Source organism: Plecotus auritus (genome assembly GCF_963455305.1).
Source record: "Plecotus auritus genome assembly, chromosome: 8".
Taxonomy (NCBI): domain Eukaryota; kingdom Metazoa; phylum Chordata; class Mammalia; order Chiroptera; family Vespertilionidae; genus Plecotus; species Plecotus auritus.
Window position 1 is genome coordinate 109,603,048 of NC_137782.1, and position 19,071 is coordinate 109,622,118.

At 44.1% G+C, this 19,071-nt stretch overlaps 1 protein-coding gene and 1 pseudogene across 7 annotated transcripts in view; both read left to right on the top strand.

Annotated features, from left to right (window-relative positions):
• The first annotated feature begins 353 nt into the window (after positions 1–353).
• On the top strand, positions 354–658 carry LOC308256154 (non-histone chromosomal protein HMG-14-like; annotated as a pseudogene). Its single transcript has one exon. The product of its transcript is annotated as a non-histone chromosomal protein HMG-14-like (transcript).
• An 8,970-nt stretch (positions 659–9,628) lies between these two features.
• LOC308255571 (testis-specific gene 10 protein) overlaps positions 9,629–19,071 on the top strand; it is a gene marked incomplete at its 3' end in the record, with an annotated part of 124,655 nt that continues 115,212 nt past the window's right edge. For 3 of the 6 annotated variants that reach the window (XM_080683192.1, XM_080683187.1, XM_080683189.1), the window contains exons 1-2: positions 9,629–9,743; positions 18,673–18,801. Of the gene's footprint in view, positions 9,744–9,899; positions 10,018–18,672; positions 18,802–19,071 lie in introns of those variants that run through there. The other 3 variants (XM_080683186.1, XM_080683191.1, XM_080683188.1) reach the window with 3 other exon arrangements.

Here is a 19,071-nt window from a genome sequence, read left to right on the forward strand (position 1 = left end):
TAACAATCACCAAACACATCTATTGTTCCAAAATTCACAGAATAATTAACACATTTCTCACCACATTTAAAACTGTCTTTAGGATTTTTATTCTACATGATTATCTAAGATTTTATCATCAAGTCAATTTTTTAAAAAGGGCTTACAGCATAAAAATTTGCTAAACAGGAGGGAGAGCGAGAGACCGAGGGATTGGGGGGAGGGGCGGTGGGGGGGAGAAGGCGGGCTCCCAATCCGGTTTCATCTGGTTCTCCCACTGCCCCCATCGCAGAAGCAGCCCAGGTTCGCCAAGCCAGGAGGCGCACCGTGGCCCTCAGCCACCCAGCACGCGCCCTCGTCGGCCCGCTACCTCGATGCCCAAGAGGAAGGTCAGCTCTGCGGAGGGGGCAGCCAAGGAGGAGCCGAAGAGGAAGTTGGCCAGGTTGTCAGCCAAACCTGCTCCTTCAAAAGTGGAAACGAAGCCCAAAAAGGCGGCAGGAAAGGATAAGTCTGCAAACAAAAAAGTACAAACGAAAGGAAAGGGGGAGCAAACGGAAAGCAGGCCGAAGTGGCTGACCAGGAACCTAAAGAAGATCTGCCTGCGGAAAACGGAGAAACTAAAAACGAGGAGAGGCCAACCTCAGATGCAGCAGGAGAAAAAGAAGCCAAGTTTGATTAATGTCATATACCATGTCTTATCAGTGGGCCCTGGATCCCTTCTTGTACAATCCAGAGGAATATTTTTATCAACTATTTTGTAAATGCAAGTTTTTTAGTAGCTCTAGAAACATTTTTAAGAAGGAGGGAATTCCACCTCATCCCAGTTTTTTAAGTGTAAATGCTTTTTTTAAAAGAGGTGAAATCATTTGCTGGTTGTTTATTTTTTGTTACAACCAGAAAATAGTGGGATATTGCCCTGGCTGGTTTGGCTCAGTGGATAGAGCGTCTGCCTGCGGAATGAGGGGGTCCCGGGTTCGATTCCGGTCGGGGGCATGTGCCTTGGTTGGGGCACATCCTCAGTAGGAGGTGTGCAGGGGGCAGCTGATTGATGTTTCTCTCTCATCCATGTTTCTAGTTCTCTATCCCTCTCCCTTCCTCTCTGTAAAAAATCAATAAAATATATTTGAAAAAGAAAATAGTGGGATATTGAATACTAGAGGCCCGGTGCATGAAATTCGTGCACTGGGGGGGAGGGGGTTGTCTCTCAGCCCAGCCTGCACCCTCTCCAATCTGGGACCCCTCGAGGGATGTCCGACTGCCCGTTTAGACCCAATCCCGGTGGGATCGGGCTTAAACGGGCAGTCGGACATCCCTCTCACAATCCAGGACTGCTGGCTCCCAACTGCTCACCTGCCTGCCTTCCTGATTGCCTCTAACCACTTCTGCCTGCCAGCCTGATCACCCCCTAACCACTCCCCTGCCAGCCTGATTGATGCCTAACTGCTCCCCTGCCAGCCTGTTTTCCCCTAACTGCCCTCCCCTGCAGGCCTGGTCACCCCTAACTGCCCTCCCTTGTAGGCCTGGTCCCTCCCAACTGCCCTCCCCTGCTGGCCTGATCACCCACAACTGCCCTCCCTTGCAGGCCTGGTCCCTCCCAACTGCCCTCCCCTGCTGGCCATCTTGTGGTGGCCATCTTGTGTCCACATGGGGGCAGGATCTTTGACCACATGGGGGCAGCCAACTTGTGTGTTGGAGTAATGGTCAATCTGCATATTACTCTTTTATTAGATAGGATAGAGCAGGGGTGGGCAAACTTTTTGACTCGAGGGCCACAATGGGTTCTTAAACTGGACCGGAGGGCCGGAACAAAAGCATGGATGGAGTGTTTGTGTGAACTAATATAAATTCAAAGTAAAGGAGTGGAGGGGAGAGCAAGAGAACCGGATAGAACAGCCGGATCCGGCCCGCGGGCTGTAGTTTGCCCAAGGCTGGGATAGAGGTTTGGTGCACAGGTGGGGGCCAGCTGGTTTGCCCTTAAGGGTTTCCTGGATCTGGGTGGGGGTTGCCTTGGGGCGTGGGGTAGCCTGGGTGAGGGGCCTGTGGTGGTTTGCAGACCGGCCACGCCCCCCGGCGACCCAAGCGGAGGCCCTGTATCTGGGATTTATTTATCTTCTACAATTGAAACTTTGTAGCTTTAAGCGGAGGCCAAGGCAGGCCAGGGTGTGCAGGAAAGCTTGGCTTCCTCCATCGCTGGGGGCAACCCTAGCCTCCTGCTCTCTCCAGCTCCGTGGCTGCCGCCATTTTTGTTGGGATTTATTTATCTTCTATCATTGAAACTTTGTAGCATTGAGTGGAGGCCTGGGCTGGCAAGGGCAGGCGAAAAGCTTGGCTTCCTCCATTGCCAGGGAAACCCAAGCCTCCCTCCTGCTCTCTGTGGCTGCAGCCATCTTGGTTGGATTTATTTGCATATCCGCTCCTGATTGGCTGGTGGGCATGGCTGGTGGTGTGTAGTGGAGGTATGGTCAATTTGCATATTACTCTTTTATTAGATAGGATGGGAGACTTTGATTGACTTGGGTGTCAGCTTAACATTCCGTAGATGGGGGTAGTTTTTATATCCTATAATACAAAGCATACTAAATGGCAATTTGGAGTCAGTCGTGCATTTGCTATGTCTTAAACATTTTATTTAAGTTACTTCTATTCACATGTTTTTGGTAGAATTGTTTCCTAAAGAAAACCACTCCTTGACCTTGGCTCTCCCTGTCAGAATTTTGTGCATCTGTAACATCTTTGGTGTGGTATTCCAGTTTTCCTAGTAACTTTGTCAATGTGCTATGAAAGATTGAAAATTTGATTATGTAGTATATATGATATTAAATTGTGAATTAGTGGGACTTTGATGTAACAGCACATCAACATTTGAAGATATTGGTACTTGATACTCTATTAAGGAAAGTTAGCCTCTAAATTTTAAGGTGGGAAGTCACTGGAATAGCTGTTTAGAAAAGAATCATAATTACATGACTTTAAATTTTTGGTACGTATGTTAAGAATTGTGTACAAATTGAAATGTCTGTGTACTGATCCTCAAAATAATAAAATCTCAACTATGAAAGAAAAAAATTTGCTAAACATTCAATAAAATTCATTTAAACATTTCCATTTTCATAATTAAATATCCAAAGAAGATACTTAAAATTAATGTCCAGAATAAACACATGCTTGAAATAAAGCTTGAGTTTAGGGGAGATATTTGAACTATGAATTCTTTGCACTTTTACTTCAATCATCTACAATTGAGTTAGAACTAAATGATTTCAAAATCCTTCTCTAGCTTTAAATTCTTTTATTAAAAACAGTTTAGCCCAGCTGGTGTTGCTCAGTGGTTGAGCATCAACCCATGAACCAAGAGGTCTTAATTCAATTCCTAGTCGGGGCACATGCTCTGATTTTAGGCTCAATCCCCTTTAGGGGGTGTGCAGGAGGCAGCTGATCAGTGTTTCTCTCTCACTGATGTTTCTCTCTCTCTATCCCCTTAAAAACGTCAAAGATGTGAAGAAATTGGAACTCTTATACACTGCTGGTGGGAATGCAAAAATGGTGCAGTCACTTTGGAAAACAGTTCCTCAACATTAAAGTTACCATATGACTCAGCAATTCCACTTGTAGGTATGTGCCCAAGAGAAATGAAAACATGTGTCCACACAAAAACTTGAGCACAAATGTTCACAGCAGCATTATTCACAATAGACAAAAAGTGGAAGCAATCCAAATGGCAATCAATTGGTGAGTAGGTAGAAAATGTGGTACAGTCATACAATGGACTATTATCCTATACTAGAGGCCCAGTGCACGAAATTTGTGCACTTGGGAGGGGTCCCTCAGCCTGGCCTGCACTCTCTCGCAGTCCAGGAGCCCTGGGGGGATGTCCGACTGACGGCTTAGGCCCACTAAGCCGTCAGTCAGACATCCTTAGCATTGCCACTGAGGCGGGAGAGGCTCCCACCACTGCTGCTGTGCTCACCAGCCGTGAGCCCGGCTTCTGGCTGAGCGGTGCTCCCCCTGTGGGAGCACACTGACCACCAGGGGGCAGCTCCTGCATTGGGTGTCTGCCCCCTGGTGGTCAGTGCGCATCATAGTGACCAGTCATTCCACCATTTGGTCATTTGCATATTAGCCTTTTATTATATAGGATACAGTGTAGATGAGGCCCCTAGAACCAAAAGAAATGCAAAAAATTCACTGTTAATTCATTCTCGAATTGCCCCCACTTAAAATCAAATTGCGCCCCCTGTGGGGTGTGTGCTGCAACTTGGGAATCAGTAGGCTTGACACTTTCCCTCTCTGAGCTTCATTTATGAATACATACGCATATACCATGGGAATTGTAATCTCTTCTCCACCTACCTCACTGGGTTGTCATGAGGAGGTTCTGAGCTAATAAACCTAGAAATGTTTCATCAAGTAAGTGATGTATAAACAGGAAGGGATTGTTATTTTTAAGCCCATGGGTTCCCTCACAGGTAGCAGGAGCTGATTGGGGGAGGAGGACATGATTGTTTCCTGGGACTGTAGCTATGGAAGCTTTGCAGAGGGTTCCGCAGGCCTCGGAGGGATGGGCTCTGGCCAGCAGCCCTGTAGTGGTGGTCGTCCCTGGAGGTGCTGGCCGAGGGGGTACTAGGGGCTGCTAGGGGGGCAGTGAGGCCGAAGGGAGAGTAACTGTCAAATCTCCCTGCTTAGCGCCATTCTTTAAATTGTACTGGCCATTTCGCAGCTGTACGTGCTCAGGGCGGGGCAGGGGCAGGACAGGGTGGGGCCAGGTGAGCTAGGAGGGTGGGTTTAGCTGTGGCCCCCTGGTGAGGTTCAGTGTGCTTCCACTGCAGAGACGGCACCACTGCTGTTGGGGGCCATGGGTCTGACCCTGGGGGTCTGCTCGGGCCTGCCTCCACCCGGGTCTGGAGTTGTAGGGAGGAGAGGCATGCCCAGCCCCAGTGGAGGGGGCCCAGCAGCAGCAGGCTACGGGCCCTGGGTGCCTCGGGGGCGCCGACAGTTTGTCAACGGCATGCTATTGTTGTGGGCGCCCCTGGCGGGGGTGGTGGGGAAAGAGATTGGGAGTAGGAGGTGTGGGCTGCAGCTACCCCTGAGGCTGGGTCTTCTCCCCATCCAGTCAGCCTCCCCGTCGCCCCGGGGATGCGGGGGCTGGGATAGGGTGTCCATGCAAGGGGATTAGAAGAGCTCCCTGTGGCCGCTCCCTTTTCCTTCTTTACAGTCCGGGCTCCTGTCAGGCACTCTCCTCAGACCCCCAGGAACTTGGCTCCAGCCACCCCGCCCCTCTGTGGCTCCCTGCCACCCCCGCCCCACTTGGCTCTCCCAGGCCGCCTGCCTGTCAGGAGGCTGCCGGGGCACCCTGCTGCGGGCAGTGCAATTCTGGGGTGGGGGGGGGGGTGTGGAGAACAGCTCCAGTAAAGTTTAGTAAACCCCAGGTCTGCGTCGGGATTTGGCTGCAGGGCCGCAGGGGAGTCTGCCTGGGTGGGACGAAATCGTGTAAAACCCGGAGTACCACCCTGCCTGGGTGGGACGAAATCGTGTAAAACCCGGAGTACCACCCTGCAGCCCCAGAGCCCTGCCCATGCTGCTGAACGGTCATGATGTGATGGTGTCCCAGATAATTTGCATATTCCTCTATTATGGGTATAGATAATATGCAAATTGACCCTAATGGCATAACGAACAGGAATGACTGGCCGCTATGACACGCACTGACCACCAGGGGGCAGATGCTCAACACAGGAGCTGCCCCCTGGTGGTCAGTGCTCTCCCACAAGGGGAACTCTGCTCAGACACAAGCCGGGGCTTATGGCTGTGAGTGCAGCAGCAGTGGTGGGAGCCTCTCTTACCTCCTCAGACATCCCCTGAGGGCTCCCAGGCTGCCAGAGGGATGTCTGACTGCCAGCTTAGGCCCATTCCCCTGGGGAGCGGGCCTAAGCTGACAGGTGGACATCCCCCGAGGGCTCCCGGACTGCTAGAGGGTGCAGTCCGGGCTGAGGGACCCCCCGAGTGCATGAATTTTTGTGCACTGGGCCTCTAGTCCTATGTAATAAAAGCCTAATATGCTAAGTGTCCAGTCGGCCGTTCAACCAATCAAAGTGTACTATGCTAATGATATGCTAAGGCTGCTCAACCGCTCACTATGATGTGCACTGACCACCAGGAGGCAGACAGTAGACCAGTTGACCAGTCACTATGATGTGCACTGACCACTAGGGGGCAGATGCTCTGACCAGTAGGTTAGCCTGCTGCTGGAGTCTGGCCGATCGGGACTGAGCGAGACGGGCCAGACATGCTCTGGAGCCTTTCTGCAGTCCCTCCCCAGCTGGCCAACCTCCCATGTCTCTCCCCAGCCCCAATCATGCACCGGTGGGGTCCCTCAGCCTGGCCTGCGCCCTCTCACAATCCGGGACCCCTCAGGGGATGCTGGAGAGCCAGTTTTGACCCTATCCCGCAGGCCAGGCCAAGGGACTTCACTGGTGCACAAATTTGTGCACTAGGCCTCTAGTTCAGAAATAATAAAGAAATTCTAATATATGCTACATATAAGATGGATGAACCTTGAAAACATTATTCTAAGTGAAAGAAACCAGTCACAAAGGACCACATATTACATGATTCTATATACATGTAATATTCAGAATAGGAAATCTATAGAGACACAAAGGAGATTAGTGGTTGCCAGGATGTAGTAGGGGGTGGGGTAAGGGTGAATGAAACATGATAAAAAGATTCTAAAATTACATTGTGTAACCACAAAACTGTGGTTACAGAACTCTGTGAATATAGTACAAACCACTGAAATGTATACTTTAAGTGGGAGAATTTTATGATATTGAATTATATCTCAATAAAATTGCTTTCTAAAAAAGAAGACATTTAAGGACAAATGAAGTACTTGTCAACATTTTACAGAAGAGTGAGGTAAAATATTCTGTTATATTCTACTCAGAACGCTATCTGTCTTAAACTGCATTCATACTCAGTGGCGATTAGTTCTCACATTAAAATTTTCTGTGATGACATTAAGATGAAAATGAATAATGCTATTTTATAAGATGCTTCCTGAACATTAATAATCTCAAACCATTAACAATGAGAAAGAGAGAGATGAAAAGGGCATATTTCTTGAACAATCTACACAATATGTTTAATTTACCAAAATCTTAAGTTTATTCAACTCATGGGTTGGAAGAATTAACATCATTAAAATGTCTACACTACCTAAAGCAATCTATAGATTCAACTCAATCCCTATTAAAATACCAATGGCATATTTCACAGATCTAGAACAAATAATCCAAAAATTAATATGGAACCAAAAAACACCTCGAATAGCCAAAGCAATCTTAAGAAGAACAATGTTGGAGGGATTGCAAAATTGACTATCAAATTATACTGCAAAGTTCCTTTATCAAAACAGCCAGGTACTGGCACAAGAACAGGCATATAGATCAATGGAACAAAACGGAGAACTCAGAAATCAACCCAAGACATTACGGTCAATTATTATTTGACAAAGGAGGCCAGAGCATACAATGAAGTATGTCTTTTCAATCAATGGTATTGGGAAAATTGGACAGGTACATGCAAAGAAATGAAAGTAGACCACAAACTTACACCATACACAAGAAAGAATAAACACAAAATGGATAACAGACTTAAAAGTAAATCATGAAGCCATACAAATCCTAGAAGAAACCATAGGCAGTAAAACCTCAGACATCTCATGGAGCAGTATTTTCATGGATACATCTCCAAGGGCAAGAAAAACAGGAAAAAATATATGAATGGGAGTACATCAAACTAAAAAGCTTCTGCACAGCAAAGGAAACCTTCAACAAAATGAAAAGGGAACCCATTGTGTGGGAGAAATATTCGTTAATGATACATTGGATAAGGGGTTAATTTCCAAAATATATAAAGAACGCATAGAACACAGCAACAGGAAGACTAACAATCCAATTAAAAAATGGGTAAAGGACAGGACATATTGATGGCCACAAGACATATGAAAAAGTGCTCAATGTCACTAATCATGAGAAAGATGCAAATTAAAACTACAATGAGGTATCATCTCACATGTGCCAGAATGGTTGCCATCAATAAACCAGTCTGGGAATGCAGACTGGTGCAGCCACTGAGGAAAATAGTATGGAGTTTCCTCAAAAAAATTAAAAATGGAATTTCTGTTTGACCCAGCGATCCCACTTTTGGGAATATACTCTAAGAATCCCAAAATAACTATCAGAAAGAATACATGCACCCCTATGTTCATAGCAGTGTTATTTACAATTGCTAAGATGTGGAAACAGCCTAAGTGCCCACCAGTAAATGAGTGGATAAAAAAGCTGTGGTACATAAACAATGAGATTCCCTGCAGCCTTAAAAAGGAAGCATCTCTTACCCTTTGGGACAGCAATGATGGACCTGGAGATTATTATGCTAAGTGAAATAAGCCAGTCAGAGAAAGACAAATATCAAATGATCTCACTTATATGTGAAATCTAATTAACAAAATAAACTGGTGAATGGATCCAGAGCCATGGATGCCTGGAACAGACAGACAAATCTCAGAGGGGAAGGGTTGTGGCTATTGGGAAGAGATTAAGCAAAAAACATATATGCATATATGCATAGCCCATGGACAAAGACTATAGTTTGGAGAAGGCCTGGTACCAAGCAGGGGCTGGGTGGAGGGGGGCAATGGTGGACATCTGTAGTACTATCAACAATATACAAATAAAAATATTGGGGGGAAATGTGGTACATGTTAAACATTAAGAAATATTACAAAGGTATTTCTTTTTAAGCTGGGATCAAAAAATTTACCAGAATAAAATGCCGTTTTCATTACTTTTCACCAAATACTAACTTTTCCACGTTTAGGTAATGGGATTAATTTTAACAGAGTCGGATGGCCAAAAATACCATATCTGGTTAAGTTAAAATATTGTTCCCTAAATAAGAGAAGACAAGTTTAAATGGTATTGAACAGGAAAACAGTCGATACAACATTAAATATCAATTACGTAGTGTGCCCTTTCCTTTTTTTTTTTTTTTTTTTAACCATCACCAGTTTTTCTGGAAAGGGACCGGCATGTGGAGAAGGGATACCAATCAGGAATCTACGCTTTCACTGCTAGTTCTGCCATTCCCAATCCAACCCTGACACACAGCTGGCCCTGGCCTTGGGGCTGCAGGTTCCCCAGACTGAAGGCCCCTGGAGCCCATAGAACAGACCAACCCTCTCCCTGGGTGCTGTGGCAGGACCCGGCCTGGTAGGCTCCCTGACACTCGGCGGCGGCAGGAGACCGCGCCAACCTCCCAGAACCTAAGAGCAGCTCTGGGGCATAACGAGTTCAATGGGTCTAGAACGGTGCCTGATCTATGGGGAAAGTGGTGCAAAACCTTGGCAGCAAAGCTGCAGGTGTTCCAGAGCTTTGGGAAAGCTGCACACATGCGCGTTACATGCAGGTGCCCCCAGGGCTAGCCCCTGGTTACTAGGAAACCTGACGCTCCAGTGGAAACTCTAGGCGCTGTGGGGCGTGCGCCTGCGCAGCGCGGATGGACCAAGAAGAGGCCTTCCCTAGGCGTCTACTAGGACTGGCACGTGAACATACGCGTCGCCACGTGCGTGGGTGCGCGCGCAGGGATCGTAGTCTCTGCGAGAGGGCGGGTCAAACCAGGTACGCGTGCGCACAGGGACTGTGGGCACGCGAGACCAAAGCGGAGCGAAGGCGCCAGGAAGATGGAGGACAAGCCCCCCTCAGGTACAGAGCGTGAGGGCGGAGTCGACGGCGGCGCGGGGCGGTGCTAACCGCTCCGCCTCCTTCCCGCCAGGTTTCCTCTTCCACCACCTGCACCTCCAGCGGGGCGGGGCCAGGTCCATTTGGGGGTGGGAAGGGCGGGGAAAGGGGCGGAGGATGGAGATGGGATGGGACTTGAGTCCCGGCGGGAGGCGGAGGCGGAGGCCTGGCAGTCGCCAAGATGAGCTCTGAGGAGGCTGCTGGGCTGAGAAGTCCAGGGAAGGACCTGGAGCTCCAGGTAGAAGCCGCGGTGATGGCCCGGGTTGGGGCCAAGCAGTTTCTGGGCCGGAAGGCCTCTGAGAAGGCAGCTGCAAGAGGGAGTGTGTGGGGTCGGGCGGGGTGACCCCGAAGCAGGTGTTCACCGCTTGAGCTGCTGCGAGGGGCAGTGGCAGGCAGAGCTGCGGCCCCGGGAAGCCCTCCGGGAGCCAACTTTGCTCCCGCTGCCATTTCTTAGGAGCGCAGGGTTGAGCCCAGTTCCTATGGTGACCGCTTGGCTTCCTGCCGCCCTGGCTTGGTTGTTGGGGGGACTGTTCGGTTTAGAAACGCTCTGGTGTGGAGCTGAGCAATTTGGAAGTCACAGATCAGGAAGTTCAACCTGGCTCATCCTGACTCCCAACCTCTCACTTCTAAGCTCTTTATAGACTTCGGGAGGCGAAGGGCGGAGATAAGTAGGCATTCTCCTGAAAATCTCATATAATTTCAGTACCCAGGAAAGGCAGGGTAAGCTGGCTTTTGTCTGAAAACTAGTGGAGGCAATTGAATAACTGAGACAGTCATGGACCTGATACCTAAATACGTTCAGGAATACTTTTTTTTCTTTAAATAAAGTCAAGGATCGCGGCATCAGGAAAAGTTTGCAAAGATGACGGGGTCCCAGAGTTTTCCTTCTTCCACTACATGCCCTTATGGCTCACGGTATTCAGTGTTTCAGATGTCCTCTACTGGCATTTCAACTACACTTTTTGTTGTTGTAAGGAAATAATAATAGTCGGTCTTTAAGTAGAGGAAAATAGGTTAGTTATAAATGTAAAAGGAGAGTGTCACATTCAAATCTGCCTCCAGGTTAAAACTTATTTTTGTTTGTATTTTAATTAATCCATGAACTAATGAACTAAATCAGTCTTAATGAGTGGAAAATAATGAGGAAGGTACATTAATGAAGTATTTATTTTAAATAATAAACTTTGGCATTTTTTAATGGCAGCTTCTCAAATATATCTTATTTAAAATGTTTCTTTTCAGAAAAAAAAAAATCACTGCTTTAGCCCAGCATATAATCAGTTGTAGAGATTTTCCGGGCTGTCTTTCTGTCCTTTTCTTCAGTTGCTTAGTACAGTTTGTTTTAGGATAATTTGCTCTTAATGTACTCCAGATACAGAGGCAGTTAGAGCAGGTATTATTATATTTATTCCCTTTTCCCATCACACACCCTTCTCCCCAGATGTAGCCACTATGCTAGCCACTTCCTTGCTTTTCCTTATTGTTCCTCCATCTTTGTATGTGAACATGCACATTCTAGTTTGGTTTGTTTATGAAATTTTATATAAATGAAAATTTCCTATTCCTTTGCATTTTGTTTCTTTACTGGACATTGTTTTAAGATTTATCCTTGTTGTTGCTTATAGTTTGTTTAGTGTTCTAAGGTAAGAATTTATCTAAAATTTATCTATTCTTCTCTTGAGTGGACACTAAAGATTTTACAGTTTTGGTAATGTGAAGAACACTATTGTGAAGTTACTTATACTTGTCCCCCATGATACCCTTTTTATTTCCCCATGGTATTCTTTTGAAGTGAGCTAGTTAGTAAGGCAAGTTCCATATCTTAGTTATGCTATAAAATCACTTTATTTGTTATTAAATTCTTTTGTTCAGAAAAGCCTTTTGAAAACAGCTATTTCACCCCTTATGTTTCAAAGAGGTCTTGATAAGTGGTACCTCCCCTAAGGCCCTTTATTTATGAACTTTTAAAAGACAAGTTATTTCTTTACAGTATAATTTGATTTGAAGAGAAGTGAGAACTTTGGATTTGAATGGAATGACTAGGAGAGGTTATTTCTTTTTCATAAGAAAAGTTAACTATTGTGGCTTTACTATTTTGTTTGAGGTGAATTCCCAAAACATTTACTCACAGATATTTATTATAAACATAAGTAATTGTTTATAATATCTCAAAATTGTCATAAATTTTTGTGTACTTCTCTATATCTTTCTGTTAGTGAGGCTGTTCCTTCCTACTTCAAAATGTCTGTATAAACATTTGGGGACAGTTTTATAAAAAACGCACACCAAGTTGACCTTTAGCGGAATCAGAATTCAAAATCTCATATAAAATACTCCAGTATTTTTAATTCTATCAAAATATTCAGTAGAGATTTATTGAGCACATATTATATACCTGATATTTTGCTCAGCATTGATGATACTTTTTAGCACATGACCTTATCTCCTTTTTTACTGAAAAATTAAAATTCTACCAGGCAGGAACTTCTTCAAATTTCTACCTCTATCTTAATCTTCACCTGACCTTTCTCTTTTTTTGTTTTAGAGGAAAAATTTTTTACCCCTTATCTAACCCTTCACCTTGAACCTCCTTTTCTCTTTCTTGTCTTAGAGGACAGTGCACAGCTTGTGCCTCGGTTTCCCCTTGTTAGCTCAGTGGCCTTTTTCCATTAGTTAGCATTAACCCATGTCTTAGAATCTTTATTGTGTTCACACTGCAGGGCTTCTTAACACGGAGTACAAGAATTTAGGGGGTTCTTGAATCCCTTGAAACTGTCAAGTTGTGTATGTGTTTGCATTTAGGAGACAACCCTGGGCTTTTGTTTAATTCTGGAAGCTTTCCTTGATGTAAAGAGAATTAAGAAACGAGATTTTCTAGCCCTAGCTGATTTGGCTCAGTGGATAGAATGTTGGCCTGCAGACTGAAGGGTCTCTGGTTCTATTCCGGTCAAGGGCACATGCCTGGGTTGCTGGCTCAATCCCCAGTGGGGGGCATGCAGGACGTAACCGATCAATGATTCTTTCTCATCATTGATGTTTCTACCTCTCTCTCCCTCTCCCTTCCTTTCTGAAATCAATAAAAATATATTAAAAAAAAAAAAAAAAGAAACAAGATTTTCTACTTTGTAATGACCCTTCAACAACCTTGGTCTTTTCTAACTTTCACTCTACCTCTCTTCTCATAATGATGCTTCCTTTTCCTTAGTACTAACTCTTTTATTAGTCCTAATCAAACTTGCTTCCACCCCATCTTTACCATTAAAACTACTTTGTTCCAGTCATCAAAATTGATTATATTGAAAATGTTTTATTGAGTACCAATTTTGTGCTATGCATCTTTCTATGCATTATAGCTATAACAATGAGCAGATAAGAGCCTAGATCTCTTGGACCTTACCTTCTAGTATTGGGGAGGGGGGGGGGGAACTAGTGAAGAAATAAATGATATAATTTCAAATGAAATAAGTGTAAATCTATATATATATAAAAGCCTAAGTGACCATTATAACCGGTCAACTGGTCAACCGGTCGCTATGACATGCACTGACCACCAGGGGGCAGATGCTCAATGCAGAAGCTGCTCCCTGGTGGTCAGTACGCTCCCACAATCAACCTCCCACAAGTGGCCAACCTCTTGCAGTCCTTCCTCAGGGACTGGGCGAGACAGCCCCCAATTGGCCCTGATCACTGGTCAGGCTGAGGGACCCCACCCATGCATGAATTCGTGCACTGGGCCTCTAGTAACCTAATAAGAGAGTGACAAGGAGAGAGGCTACTTTAGGTAAGAGGTCAGGGAAGAGCCCAAGAGCTGAGCTGGGGGTAAGATGGAGCCAGCCGTGGGCTGGGCCTTAACATGGAATGATATCGGTACAGTAGAGGAACAAAAAGAAAACTGATAAAGCTGGCAGGTGGACAGTGAAAAGAGTACTAGGTCTATTAAGGAAAGTGAAGGCAGGGCCCAAATCATATAGGACCTTAAAATGTGTGGATTTTATTCTAATTGCATTGGGGAGCCATTGGAGTGTTTTTGAGGAGTATCTCATTGTTTTAAAGTGAGTCTTTTGATCTTTGTTTGGAAAATAGTTGTAGGGAGCAACATAGAAGCAGAAAGACTAGTTAGGAAACTTGTAGCAATCCGTGTGGGAGATGATGGTGACTTAAACCATGGAGGTAGTAATAAAACTGTAGAGAAGTAGGTGGATTTGGAGTTAGAACCAACAGGGCTTGTTGATGGATTTGATGGGGATCAGGGAGAGAGGAAACAAAGGTGACTCCTCTGGCACTGCTTTAGGCACTGCCGTTTGACCTGGGAGAGACTGGGAAGGAGCATAGTGGAGGTGGGTTAAGAGCAGACTGCAGGTGAGAGAATTAGAGGTCTGTTTTACACAAGTTGCAATGGCTGTGGACATCCAATAAACACAATATAATGTGCTCCAATAGGCTATGTTCATAGTTTTTTGGGAACATGTAAAATCCATGCTAAGTCTTTTGGAGGGAAGTAGAACTCAGAAATACTCTTTTGTAGTCCTTTTCTCTGTATTCCTTTAGCATTCATGTGCATTCATTCCTCTAGTGTGCACTAATTTTGATGTACTCTAATTTCTGATTTATTAGTTCTAGAGTTCTCTAGATCATTGAGAGTTGAAATTATAGCTTTTTATTTGGTTGCCATATTTCTGTACCCAGAATCTAATATTGGGTCATCATTACTCTGTTTATAAATTTGAGAATCGAATAAATGTAATTGTTACAGTATGAACTGAAACTGTGATAGGAATGGAAGATATGAATTTGAGAGAGATTTCAGTGCAAAATCAGTAGGACTTGATGGCCAATTAGCTAAGTTGAATCACTGAGAACAATTGGGAATAATAGTAATTGTTAATAATAATAATTATATATACACTGAGTGGCCAGATTATTATGATCTCTGAACGCATAATAATCTGGCCACTCAGTGTATGTATGTATGTGCTTATATATATGTATATATTAGAGGCCCAGTGCATGAATTCGTGCATGGGTGGGGTCTGGCCAGCCTGGCCAGGGAGAGGGGACATGGGCAGTTGGCCAGGCTGCCTGCTGGTCGAACTCCTGGTCGAGGGGACAATTTACATATTAGCCTTTTATTATATAGGATATACACTGAGTGGCCATATTATTATGCGTTCAGACATCATAATAATCTGGCCACTCAGTATATATAGACTTGTTTTAGCCAGGCACTTTCCTAAGTGCTTTACTTATATGAATCCTTACACCAGCTCTTTGAGGCCAGTACTGTTATCATTCCCATTTCATAGGTGAAGCCTTGGCCAGAGAAGTAACTTGCCTCTAGTCATGCAGCTAAGAAGCGGCAGAACTAGCATGATGAACATGAACAGTCTGATGCTAATGAACACACTCTTAACTACTATGCTGTGTTATTCCCAATTGAGAATGATTGTGGTTCTCACTTGGATGTTCATGATAACAATGTGCTGCTCGCACAGTACTTTTACTTGCATTCTGAGATCTGTATAGGAACACAAGTTCCATTCAGAATCCATTTAAAGATCATGGAAATGTGGAGAATATTCTGGTGGCAGGCTAGACAAGGGTATTTCGATATATTAATTTCTCTCCCTTTTTACTGCCTCCTAAGCTAGTGCAGGGAAAGTAGCAGCTCTGATGTGATAGTCTCTTGGCCTCTTCCTACTTTTAATTTCTAGGTTAGTGTGATGGGTAATTTTATAGAACCCCCACTTGACTATTGGTATTTCCAAAGAACAGAAGGAATATTTAATTTTATCTGCTTTGGTATACTGCTTCTTTGTCACATCTACAAAATTTTATGATACCTTCCTATTATACAGACAGCTCTGTGCTAGTTGGGGCAGTACAGAAAGCTCTAGGACATTGCTTGTTCTTAACATTCTAATGACTGTATGAGGAAGATAGTATACATCCAGAAAAACCAAATAGCTACATAAGTTGTTCTGTAACTACTATATACAAAAGTCTCATTGAAGAAGTGATTACTATTCGATGGAGAAGACAAAGAAAACTTCCTAGAAAATATATAATTCAAGCTGAACCTTAGAAGTGTCTTTAACTAAATGGAGAAAAGGGTGAGGGCAAGGCTTATGAATAAAAGATGACCTGTTTCTGAATGTATAAAGAATATGTGGAGTAATTTGGAATAGTTTGTCTTTAACAGGGGAGTTCTTAGAGGAGATAAATTTGGAGATGTGGGAAGGGATCAAATTATGAAGAACTCAATGTTAGGCAAGTTTAGACTTTACTTGATTTCCCTGAATTAATTTGGGCTGAGGCCTATTTAAAAAAAAAATATATATATATATATATATATATATATATATATATATATATATATTTGATATTAGAGAGGAAGGGAGAGGGAGAAAGAGATAGAAATATCAATGATGAAAGAGAATCATTGATCGGCTGCCTCCTGCATGACCTCTATTGTGGATAGAGCCTGAAAAGGCTTGTGCTCTTGACAGGAATTGAACCCGGGATCCTTCAGTTCGCAGGCCGATGCTCTATCCAGTGATCCAAACCAGCTAGGGCCTGAGGCCTATTTTAAAATAAGATGAAGAGTAAATATTAATTCACTGCTTATTTCATGGGACTTTTTATGGGTCTAGTCTCTGTACTAGCCAAATAAGGATTGCTGAGCAGCTTTTAAGAAATGCAGTGTTTCAAGCCTATCTTCTATATATATAAAAGCCTAAGCGAGCAAATGACCTGTTGCTATGATATGCACTGACCACCAAGGGGCAGATGCTCAATGCAGGAGCAACCCCCTGGTGGTAAGTGTGCTCCCACAGCAGGAGTGCTGCTCAACTGACCAACCCGTCCCAGCAGCCCACCAGCCCAGTGGCAGCCACTCACTCCCTCAGTAGTCCTGCAGGTCCAATTTCCAGAGAACTGGCCAGGCACCAATGGATCAGCGCCCCCAGCACAATCCCAATAATGCCACAGGCCTCCTGGAAGTTGGCCTCCCAGGGGTCCTCAAACTTTTTAAACAGGGCGCCAGTTCACTGTCCCTCAGACCATTGGACTATAGTTTTAAAAAAAAAACTATGAACAAATTCCTATGCGCACTGCAGACCCGGGACGAGTCGGCTGCTAAGCAGGACAGGCAGCGGAACCCGGCGGGCTGGATAAATGTCCTCGGCGGGCCGCATGTAGCCCGCAGGCCATAGTTTGAGGACGCCTGCATACTCTGCAAAGAAGAAACGATATAAAAGCAGCCGCCAGGTGGCTCCCGACTACCAGCACAAATGTCAGCAGGACGGATCTCTGGCCTGTAAGGGCATCCCACCGCCTGCTTGGAGGGCCGATCGCATCCCACGCCCCTCCTCACCCCCTTGGGACGCGTGCCAGATTCAGGGCTCATGGCTGGTGAGTGCTGCTGCTGCTGAGGCATGAGCCTCTCCCGGTCAGGACTCACTGGGCGTGAGCCTGCAGCAGGCGAAGCGGGGCCAGGATGAGCAGGAGTGGCAGGCAGGAGCGGCTGGCGGCGGTTGACTGCCAATCCCCGCAGGCCATGCCGAGGGACCCCACCCGTACATGAATTTGTGCACTGGGCCTCTAGTTGTGAATAAAAATCTGCATTTTAACAAGATTCCCAAGTGACTCGTATATTCACTAAAAACTGAAAAATACTGCTATAGTGAGGAGTCATTTGATTCTGTTATTCTAAGTGAAATATTTATAACTAGGAACATATTTTTCAACAGAAACTGTGTAAGGAATGGTAATTTGGGTTTCAGCTTATGCCATAAAGGCCTAAATGATTCATAATTAGAAATACTCTGTGGGAGCTAATGCTTAAGTTCCAAATGAGGCAGCAACTGCTGAAATGAAAACCAAAAAAGCACACTTGTATTTTGCTTAGGAAAGGGAAAGAGGAAGATTAATCTGTCACACTGCTAAGTGTTAGATTGGACAAGGTGTGACTCAAGGTCAGTGACTGGGGAATCCTGATCCTCTAACATCTGGGGCACTAGATTTTAGAGAATAACAGCTGTGTTGCTAGGACGCTTGTAGCAAATTCTCTCTTCCGTAACATACAGGCAGCCTTGATTCAGGAAAAGAACTGATTATTTTCCTAAATTACACAATTTCTAAGCTACATTGTCAAGTAAAAAAACCACAGTGCATAGTAGTATGTATAAAATGTTAAAGTGAAATATTTGGTTATTTTGCACATGTGAAAAACATACACACTGGAAAAAAATTCTAGAAATGGAATTATGTTGCTAGATTTTATATAAGTGTTTTCCATAAATATTGTGTCAATTTACACTGCCACCAATGATATATAACAATGCTACATTATATATCCAACTATTTTATCTTTGCCAAGGTGAGTTAAACAAATGGTATCCAATGTTGTTTTAATGTGTATCCCTCTAAATGGCGAGATTGAGTATCTTTAAATCTATTTAAAAGCCATGTATGTGAAATATCCATATTCTTTGCCACTTTTTCAGTTAGGGTATTTCTTTTCCTTTCTTATTTATAGGAATTATTTATATATTAGAGAGAAGTCAGCCCTAGAGATAGACTACTTAATTTGCTGCTGACCCAATATTTTCTTAGTACAGTGATTACCAATGGGATAGGATTGGGTATGTCTCTTTTGAAAAGCATGTTCATATTGTAGTTTTATATTTGGAAAGCACACAGAAAAAGTTTTATAACATAAAATGTTAAGAAGGTAAAGCTTGCTGAAATACTCTTTGCTGGTGTGACAAGGTTAAAACCAATTGCAAATGTATCTAAGAATGTAGTTAAATTAAAAAATTTATTGACTGGTGTGAGAAATCAAAAAGCTGTTTTAAAAAGAATGTCCTGGTATTATTCCTTTTCTTTCCACTAGGTTACCACCAAAGAACATGATTTTGGCCTAGGGGCTCCAGTTTCCGAAGCTGGAAAATAACAGAATACTCTCCAGCTAGAACAACAAGTGAGAACTCAAGATAAATTCATCTCTACACTGAAATTACAGGTTACATTTAGTTTACATATATATTTATTTCCCTGAATTAATTTTCGCTGGGGCCTATTTTAAAATAAGAAGATGGAGAACATTAATTCAGTGCTGGCTTATGGTTTTTATTTTATGGGTCTAAAATCACTTCATTTTTATCTTAGCCATTTTGATACACAGAGTCTGAGTCAGGGAGTGCAAACTGTGTGCCAGGTGTTTTATTAGGTGCTTTCAAGTACATAATCTTACTTCATCCCAACCTTGTGAAACAGTGTCGTTACTTCTATT